The following is an 8,907-nucleotide window of genomic DNA, read 5'->3' on the forward strand; positions in this document are numbered from 1 at the left end:
CAGCAAGACAGCAACCCACATTAACTCAACTCTCAGTAATCTCTGTGTGTGGAGAGCCAGACACAAATCTGCCAGCTGGTTCCCCACAGCACACCGTTTCAGTGCACAAACTGTGAACACAACCGTGTTTTTTTTTGAAGGATCAAGTTCAGCCTGACTTGGAGCAACTACTGCTAGTCATATTCTAACAATCATAACTCATAGCTGTGCTTCTGTACCTCCTCATCCTGTAGAGATAAAAGGGTCTGATGGTTCAAATGCAGATGGATGCCTACCATCATGTTGTGGGGTGGCTGGACACAGAGACAGGGTTTGCAGCATCACACCGACATGTACCATCAGTGCATCTTAGACACAGTCACTATAGTTTTATTCCCTGTAGGTTGTGGACTGCTTTTGTTTTATACCTCATTTCCAGTTTATCCATATATATGTTCCACATTGAATTCACCAGAGTTGCTGACTGCTCTTATTCTGTCTACTCAGTAATCACACCCACAGTATGAACACTTCACCTGCTCAGAGCCCTTAAAGTTTGCAGTGTCCTGCAATTCACTTTGAACCCCACCCTTTTGGCACCACATGACCAAACTTCCCTTCTCTCCTCTTTCCAACTATGGTAGTACCCTGCATTTATTTGTTTGTGGGATGTTGGTGTCGCTGACTAGGCCAGAATTCGTTGCCCAAGCCTAAATGCCCTTGAACTAAGTGGCTAGCTAGGCCATTTCAGAATCAACCACATTGCTTTCACATGTAGGCCAGACCAGGTAAGGATGGCAGATTTCCTTCCCTAAAGAACATTAGTGAACCAGATGGGTTTTTACAACAATCGGCAGTGGTTTCATGGTGACCATTAGACTAGCTTTCTTTTCATTCCAGATCTTTATTAATTGAATTCAAATTTCGAACCCATGTCCCCAGCGCATTAGCCTGGGCTCTGGATTACTAGTCCAGTGACATTACCACTACACCACCGCCTCCCCTACGCTCCTTCACCTGCCTCTCTAAATAGGTTTTTTCTGATCAGGTGACTGACGTTCTCTGACAGCCCATACCAAGCACATCACAAATGAGGGACAGGAAAAGACCTGCTGCTCATGCAGCCTGCCCCATATAGTTATGACGCCTTATACATCACAAAACATATGCTCCCCGCCCCACCATGTAATCGCCTGGAGAGGTGGAAAAACAGGTAAATTCCCAGGCTGGTTAGGGGGGAACATCTGAAAAATTCCTCTCAACCCTTCTGAGTTGATGGAAGGGGAGATCACTCTGGCTCTATTTAATGCTGATGCGTGAATCTTTCGCATTCAAAGAACAAAGAAAATTACAGCACAGGAACAGGCCCTTCGGCCCTCCAAGCCTGCGCCGATCCAGATCCTCTATATAAACCTGTCGCCTATTTTCTAAGGGCCTGTATCTCTTTGCTTCCTGCCCATTCATGTATCTGTCTAGATACATCTTAAAAGACGCTATCGTGCCCGCGTCTACCAGCTCCACTGGCAATGCGTTCCAGGCACCCACCACCCTCTGCGTAAAGAACTTTCCACGCATATCCCCCCTAAACTTTTACCCTCTCACTTTGAACTCGTGACCCCGAGTAATTAAATCCCCCACTCTGGGAAAAAGCTTCTTGCTATCCACCCTGTCCATACCTCTCATGATTTTGTACACCTCAATCAGGTCCCCCCTCAACCTCCGTCTTTCTAATGAAAATGATCCTAATCTACTCAACCTCTCTTCATAGCTAGCGCCCTCCATACCAGGCAACATCCTGGTGAACCTCCTCTGCACCCTCTCCAAAGCATCCACATCCTTTTGGTAATGTGGCGACCAGAACTGCACGCAGTATTCCAAATGTGGCCAAACCAAAGTCTTATACAACTGTAACATGACCTGCCAACTCTTGTACTCAATACCCCGTCCGATGAAGGAAAGCATGCCGTATGCCTTCTTGACCACTCTATTGACCTGCGTTGCCACCTTCAGGGAACAATGGACCTGAACACCCAAATCTCTCTGTACCTTGACAAATGCAGGTTCGTGGCGCTCAGAAGGAACTCAGACCCATGAGGGGAGGTGTTGGAGGAGGGGGAGGGGGAGGAGAAATAAGGGGTCAGAGGGGAAAGTAGTGAGTATCTCCATCAGCAGCTCCCTGGTGTCCTTACTAGAAGAATTGCAATTCGTAACAACTAGAAGTCATAGACGTAAAATCATTGTTAACAGATCAAAAGGGGAGATGAGGAGAATTTTTTCACTTAAGAGTTGTCGGAATCGGAAATACTGTACCTGGAAAAAGGGGTGGAAGTTGATACCAGAATTTTAAAAGGGAGTTGGATAGGTATTGGTGAACGAGGGTTGCGGAAAAAAGCGGGGATGTGGGACGAGGCTCGATTGGTCTTTCAAAGAGCCAGCACGGGTACAACAGGCCGAGTGGCCTCCTTCTGTGCTGTAAGTTTCTATGGTGTTAGTATCCAGGCAGCAGCACTGGTCGAGAAGGCAGTTTCCCAACTCAGGATTTTTTGACTCATCTATCTTCCTACCATTGGAAAAGCTCCAAAGATCATCCCTTCCCCACCCCACGGCAACTCCGGGGACCTGCTATGAATCGTGGAAGGATGCCAAGTGACTCATCATTTCCCTAAGGAATGAGACTTCGAATATGATGGGGAACCTACAGAGAATTTACACCAAGACACTGCAGTTGTGAAGATTCCTTTGCTTAATAAAGGGGAATGAGAACAGGTACTGCCCGAAGATTGTGGCACTATCACATTTACTATCAGACTGTGCTAGGTGCCCACATGGTGAGATCATCTTTTCCACAGGCGGCTGAGTTACACTCTCGAGATATTTTCGCTGCTGACAGGGATACGTCAGTCCTAAAACTGCTCAGAACAAGTCAGAAGATGGGCAATAAAATCAAAGACCAGCAGAGGGCCCCAGTCACGGGTTTTAAACGAGAGAAAAATGGTCTCATCAAAGACTCCCAAATCTGTTCAGTCAGGCCGCTGACTGCAAAGGCTGCTTTTAAGTTTTAACATCCCGCCAGGCAAATGAGATTTAGATTTGAAGCAATGAAGCTGTTTTGGATTTTGAAAAACGTTACGTGTGGGATTTTCAGGAACAATTGTAGGTGAAAACGAGAATTCTTAGAAAAAGTCCCTACGAATTCATGAAAAGCTCGATCAACTGTAGTAATGTGGCAGAATAGAGTAAACCTGCAAAGCAGTGGAGAAAATGATTCAAATGTGTTAACCCAGCTGAGGTGTTTGAATGTGTCTATCAGTTTCATAGGTTAGAGAACCCAAGGCAAAATAGTGAGAACTAATCTCGGTGGCCGTGCTTATTGGAGATACCGGGCTGCTAACATGTAACATTAAAAAAAAAGTTCAGAAACAGGTTAGCGCGCTCAGTACAAAGCGCTTCTTCGATTTGGTGCCTGTATATTTTTTTTTAATTGAGTGTTGAATCCATGTCAAAATTAAATCAAACTTTGGAGGTTCCTGAAAAATATGAATGGGTTTTTACAAATGGGTAAATAAATCCCTCTCAACTTCCAGGAGTTCATCGCCAACAAAAAAAAAAGCTTTATTTTGTTACACCCGAATATTAGAATAACAAAATCTGGATTAGTTAAACAGTCCGCGGCGGGGCCAAGGCATAAAACACAGCGTCCAGGTAACTCTCCCCCCTCCCGGACAGCTAAGCACTAAAGCCAGGCAGACCCACTCCCGGGGACCAGATGACTGAAAGCGGCTGGGGGATAGGCAATGGGGGGAGAATTGGCACGGCAGACCAGGTGCCCAAGCTCAGTCGCCAGGAAGTGACAGGGGATGAGGAGGGGGGTGCAGGTTAAAAAAAAAACCAGAAAGTGGAGTCAGAGCCTGCAGCAGGCTGAGTGAAAGAGAAATTAGGAGGGAACTGGACTGTGTGGCCCTGTTAAACCTGGTATCTTCACAGGCATTTTAAACCGCTGTAAAAACAGATGGTTGAACAAATCCCAATGTTGTTATTGGAAGGGAGCAGGCTTTCTTTACAGAGAAAAAAAAAAGCCCAATTTATATACTGCATTTACACCCAGCAGAAACACACTTACCTGGGATCGGGCTGGGATAAACCCACCAGTCAGTAGGTTACCGAGAGGGAAGGATCGATTGAAAATCCCTGGCGTGAAATGAAATTGTAACAAACGCCAAATTTTAAGACTGGGCTGAACTGAAAGTCCAGCGTTTGAACCGCGTAACCCCAGCTCTGGGTCTGTTAGCTTGATTCTCATTTAGTAAATCACTATGTCTCACACGGAGAGCTTGAGATTTAAAAAAAAAGAAATTTTAACTGAAAATGTACCCGATACAAAAAGGAACGTATTAGTAGGAAAACAAGTCTAAAGTAATTCTAGATTTAAACGGTTTGTAGAATGAAATAGGAAACAAAAGGAATGAAAATCTTGGGACAAGTCGCAAATCTGATACTTGGGAGTTCAGCATAAAAATGTTCACATCAGAAACGGACACTGCTCCCGGGAAACGCACAGGAAAGAAACAACATAATTGAGTCATACTGGCTGCAATAGTACAGAAGTAACAGAATCCAGGAGCTTCAAATATATTTGAAACAATCGTAGTGTCAGAAAAGGCGCATTTTTTCTGCCACTTAAATCCACATTGAACTTATTTCAAGATTTTAAGGGTGAAAATTAATCCTCAAATGGAGACTCCCGTTATTTAAATATTCCTGATCTTCAATCCCTTTAATCTGGGCTCTGGAACAGTTTAGACCGGACGGTAGAGCCCCGGTTTCTGCCGCAGAGAGCGGCTCTTTGCTCTGATTTTCTCTCTCTCTTACACCCCAGATGCTGAGTTTCCCCCCGCGGATATTAACTCTTGGGTCCCCCTCACCTCCCATCTACACTCGGGCTGTCATCGGCCCTTGGGTCGATTCTGGGGAGCCGGCCGCCCTACATCAACTAGCCCGGGCCCGGAGCTGCGGTAAAGCTGAGCCCGCTTCCCGTCCCCTCGCTCCCCAGCCAGACCCCCGGCACCGGTTCCCCGGGTCTGGTCCCCGCCAGCCCGCGGCTCCCAACCAAACTCCGGGAGCCCAGCATCGTCCCCCAGCCGCTGCTCAGACTCGCAATAACCCGATACTCGGGGAAGAAACCGCCGGGGATCCGAGCGGAGACTCACCGGCCGCTCGCCTCCCGCCGCTCAGCGTCTGCAGTAACTGGGAGCCGGGGCTGGGAGGGGGGTTTCGGGGGTGGGGGTTCAGAGGGGGGGGGGGGGGGGGGGCGGTGGTGAGGGGTTTGGAGCCGCGGCCTCAGCTAACTTTCTGAAGTTTTTTTTTAAAATAACATTTTCTCGCCAGTTTTGTTTTTACCTGTCAATTTGCAAAACTTTGTCCAGTGTTGAGGTCTGTTTATTAAAGAGAAACTCCTTTGGATAGAAAGAGGCTGTTACTACTGAAGAGGAAGGAGGGCGAGTTTGAGCAGTTACCAGGAACACGCTGCTCTCAATCTCACATTCAAAGGGTGGGGGGGGGGAAAGGGTCAAGTTTTTTCATAAAAGTCAATGAGGCGAGAGCTGGGAGCCGCGCTGTTTAATGGCAACACAGGTTGGGCCGCAGTTAGGACACATTCACTCACTGCTTGAGTAGACCTGGTCTTGGTAAAGCCTCGGGAATAAGGGCGATCGGACACCTGCATTTAACCCTCTCCCCGCACCACCCCCCGCTCTCAATGCAAACAGGTTTTTTACAAAGCAATTGGCCAGAGCTGCATCAGGGTGTGTTCCACAGGATGCAATAAGGTGCAGGAGGAGGCAGCCATTTCACACCAGACGAGTTCCCAATCTCAGTCGAGCCGTCACCAACTCAGAGAGTCACCCCGGCCACATGTTACTCCATCCTGCCACTGACAGCCTCCTGACCAGGGTATTTGTCAGCTGGTCTGGGAATAGGGGAGGGTTAGTGAGACAGGACAAAATAATTTAACAGACTTAACAGCCTAAATTCACATTTGAGTTCCATTTTTTCCACACAAAAAATGTGAACTATTATATTCATCAGTGAGGGCGGGATGCCAATCCTGGAGAAGGGAACACTTTCCATACCTGGTACCTGTACTAGCATCAGGCCCTGGATCGCCAGTGTCCCATCAAGCATTCACAGGTAAAGTGCAGCGTGGGTTAGAGGCAGTGTATCTCTGCCTCTCTACACTGCCCCACCTAGCATTTACAACTAAGGCACAACATGGGTTAGATGCAGAGTAAAGTTCCCTGTATGTTGCCCCATCAAGTTGTGTCAGCCTCAGTCTAACAGACCTCTAATGAACCAGTGTGACCATGTCCAGTGCCTAAAATAAAAGCAAGAAATGCTGGAAATACTCAGCAGGTCTGACAGCATCTGTGGAGACAGAAGCAGAGTTAACGTTTCAGGCCAGCGACCCTTCACCAGTTCTGAAGGGTCAGTGACCTGAAACATTAACTCTGCTTCTCTCTCCACAGATGCTGCCAGACCTGCTGAGTATTTCCAGCATTTCTTGTTTTTATTTCAGATTTCCAACATCTGCAGTATTTTGCTTTTATTATGTCTATTCTATCCTAGTTATAGTATGAGATTGCCCATTAATGCTGAATTAGCCTCAGTTTTGTGTTGTAGGCCCATATCCACTAGGATTGCGTTGAGAAGATGTTGGACCCTGACAACCGACAGCAGACAGTGCGGGCTTTCCTGTAAACCTGGGCCAGAAAAAAAAACTTGTTCCCCTCTTCAACGTAATGAGTTGCTTTTACTGTTCGGGGACTTTGTTCCTTAAACAATGGGATGAGTTCCACCCGTTAGAATTATTTAATGAACTTCAGTTACCAACATTAAACAAGAAGACAAATGACACAAATTAAATGTAACATCATTGCTGTACACTGAACTCCTGGCGGGCAGGAATCTGCAGATTGCAGCAAACCGAGAGAGTCGTCCTTATTCAAAGTCAAATTGTAAGATGAATAAATATTTTACTTACTTGAGTTTAGTACAAAATTGCACTCAACTTAAAACATTTACTAAACGGGAATTCAGATGATTTCCCCCCCCCCCCCTCTTATTTCAGTTTTCCCCCTTACTGAATGTGCTGATTTTTCCGTTGTTAGCTGCCCTCAGCCGAGTGACCAGCCTGAACAGTGAGCCTCAATAAGCGAATTGACCCAACAGCAGAATCCAATCCTCTCCTCGCCCAATAAGCACACCCCATACTCTCCAGCAGCAGTTACTGGTTGGTGGCCAGGGGTGGGAACCCCGCTCCCTGAACCCGGGGCTCTGCGACTAGTTGTAGTATTCCTCCTGAGAACCGGGTTTGATCAGCTATCTCTCAGAGCCTGCAACCTGCCTCGACTGTATGTTCTGCAACAACTAGTGGGGGTAAATTTTCAAATTCGCTACATGGGCAGTAACCTGGTGGAGGATCGGATCGCCCACTCATTGTAGAACCCGTCCAATGTTCATTCCATGTCGGGGGTGACCTACTGTTACCAGGGTAACATCGGGGAAGATTTCCCTTGGTATCTCTACTAACTTATAGCGATAGAGCCCATAAACTGAGTGTTTAAAAAACCCACAAGCATTTATAGGTAAATTATTTTCTGTAGAACCAATCATCGATTTTCAAAGTCTATTACCTTCCAGAACTGTTGATTCTTGATGCCCATCGGCCTCTACAGCAGGAAATGGCTCCGTTCACCGGCTGTGTGGAGTAAAATTAAAGTAAAATCAGATCATTTTTTGCCGCCTTCTTCAGTCTGCTCTGGGTTCTTTGTAACCCATTTCTAAACAAACCTATCGCGCAAAGTCTATGACAATTGAGTAGAAAAAGGATTAAGAATCCTTAAGGGAGGAGGGGAGCCCATCCCTGAATTCTGCTGGGAAATGTGCATATGTGGGAGATGGATTGGACAGGATTTGGGCAGTTGTGACCCCACCCCCCCTCCCAACTCCCAGTTGAATACCCTGCTGGGACTGGCCCGGCTAGGTTCGTATTGAGATGTTATTCGGCGAGGTAGCAGGGATCAGTGGCTGTTGGTTCCTGAAGCCAGTGTGAGTCCACATTGTTAGAAATGGGAATAATCTAACCAAAAAAAAAGGCGGTCAAACTGGGAATGTAAGAGACTTTACCTTTGAGAAAAATTACTCGATTCTTCTTTGCTTGGAATTTTGACAGTGCTGAATGATTTCTCCTTGAAAACGCATGAATGTGATTCCAGATGACTTGAATTAAGTCGTTTTCTGACGCTGAGAGATGCCGTAGAGATTATTACATTGTATAATCCAGAATGACTGTCAACACATATAGCAAGGAATCACCAGTCTAACAGCACCGTGTAACTGGAACACATTTTGATATTCTGCTACACCCCATCTGGCCTTATTCCTAAAACCTACTTACAGTGGGCGGTGCTCGGGGTTACTTTGTGACAGATGCAGTAAGTATGAGAGAGTTCTTGGTTTTACCAATCCCTGATGTGACAGCCTCCTCCCCTCGGGACTGCTGTGTACAACCTGAATGGATTTGTCAAAGGAGGACGGCTAATTAAAAAGTGGAACAGCTGCAAGGAGCGGAAACGCCCTGGAGGAAATACGGGAGCAGTCCTGATCCTCACCGTTGGAATGTGCACTAGAGCCGGCCGCTTTGATATCAGCTCCCGGCCTAATCCCCACCACCGCCTTAATGCAACATCCGTCTACATGTCATTCAGAAAGTTAATGGCTTTAACACTTCTCAACTTGATCTTAAAGGAAGAATCGCTGTTTAACGATTAGTGTGGCTTGTTATATTGTTCTTCTACGATAAAGCTACAATAATGCATGTTAACCACATTCCATCATCGCGAAAACACCACTAGGAAAGTGAAATGCCTTCTT

General features: G+C 46.4%; 1 protein-coding gene across 4 annotated transcripts in view; it reads right to left on the minus strand.

The window, feature by feature from the left end:
* nbl1 (NBL1, DAN family BMP antagonist) overlaps window positions 1-8,322 on the minus strand; it is a 33,599-nt gene extending 25,277 nt beyond the window's left edge. The window contains exons 1-2 of one of the 4 annotated variants that reach the window (XM_068016790.1): window positions 8,161-8,322; window positions 7,668-7,732 (exon numbers count right to left, since the gene is read on the minus strand). The gene's annotated coding sequence lies outside the window, so the exon portion shown is untranslated. Of the gene's footprint in view, window positions 1-5,186; window positions 5,237-5,376; window positions 5,520-7,667; window positions 7,733-8,160 lie in introns of those variants that run through there. The other 3 variants (XM_068016792.1, XM_068016789.1, XM_068016791.1) reach the window with 3 other exon arrangements.
* Between the last annotated feature and the right edge of the window lie 585 nt (window positions 8,323-8,907).

The sequence above is a fragment of the Heterodontus francisci genome, chromosome 37 (genome assembly GCF_036365525.1).
Source record: "Heterodontus francisci isolate sHetFra1 chromosome 37, sHetFra1.hap1, whole genome shotgun sequence".
NCBI classification, from domain to species: domain Eukaryota; kingdom Metazoa; phylum Chordata; class Chondrichthyes; order Heterodontiformes; family Heterodontidae; genus Heterodontus; species Heterodontus francisci.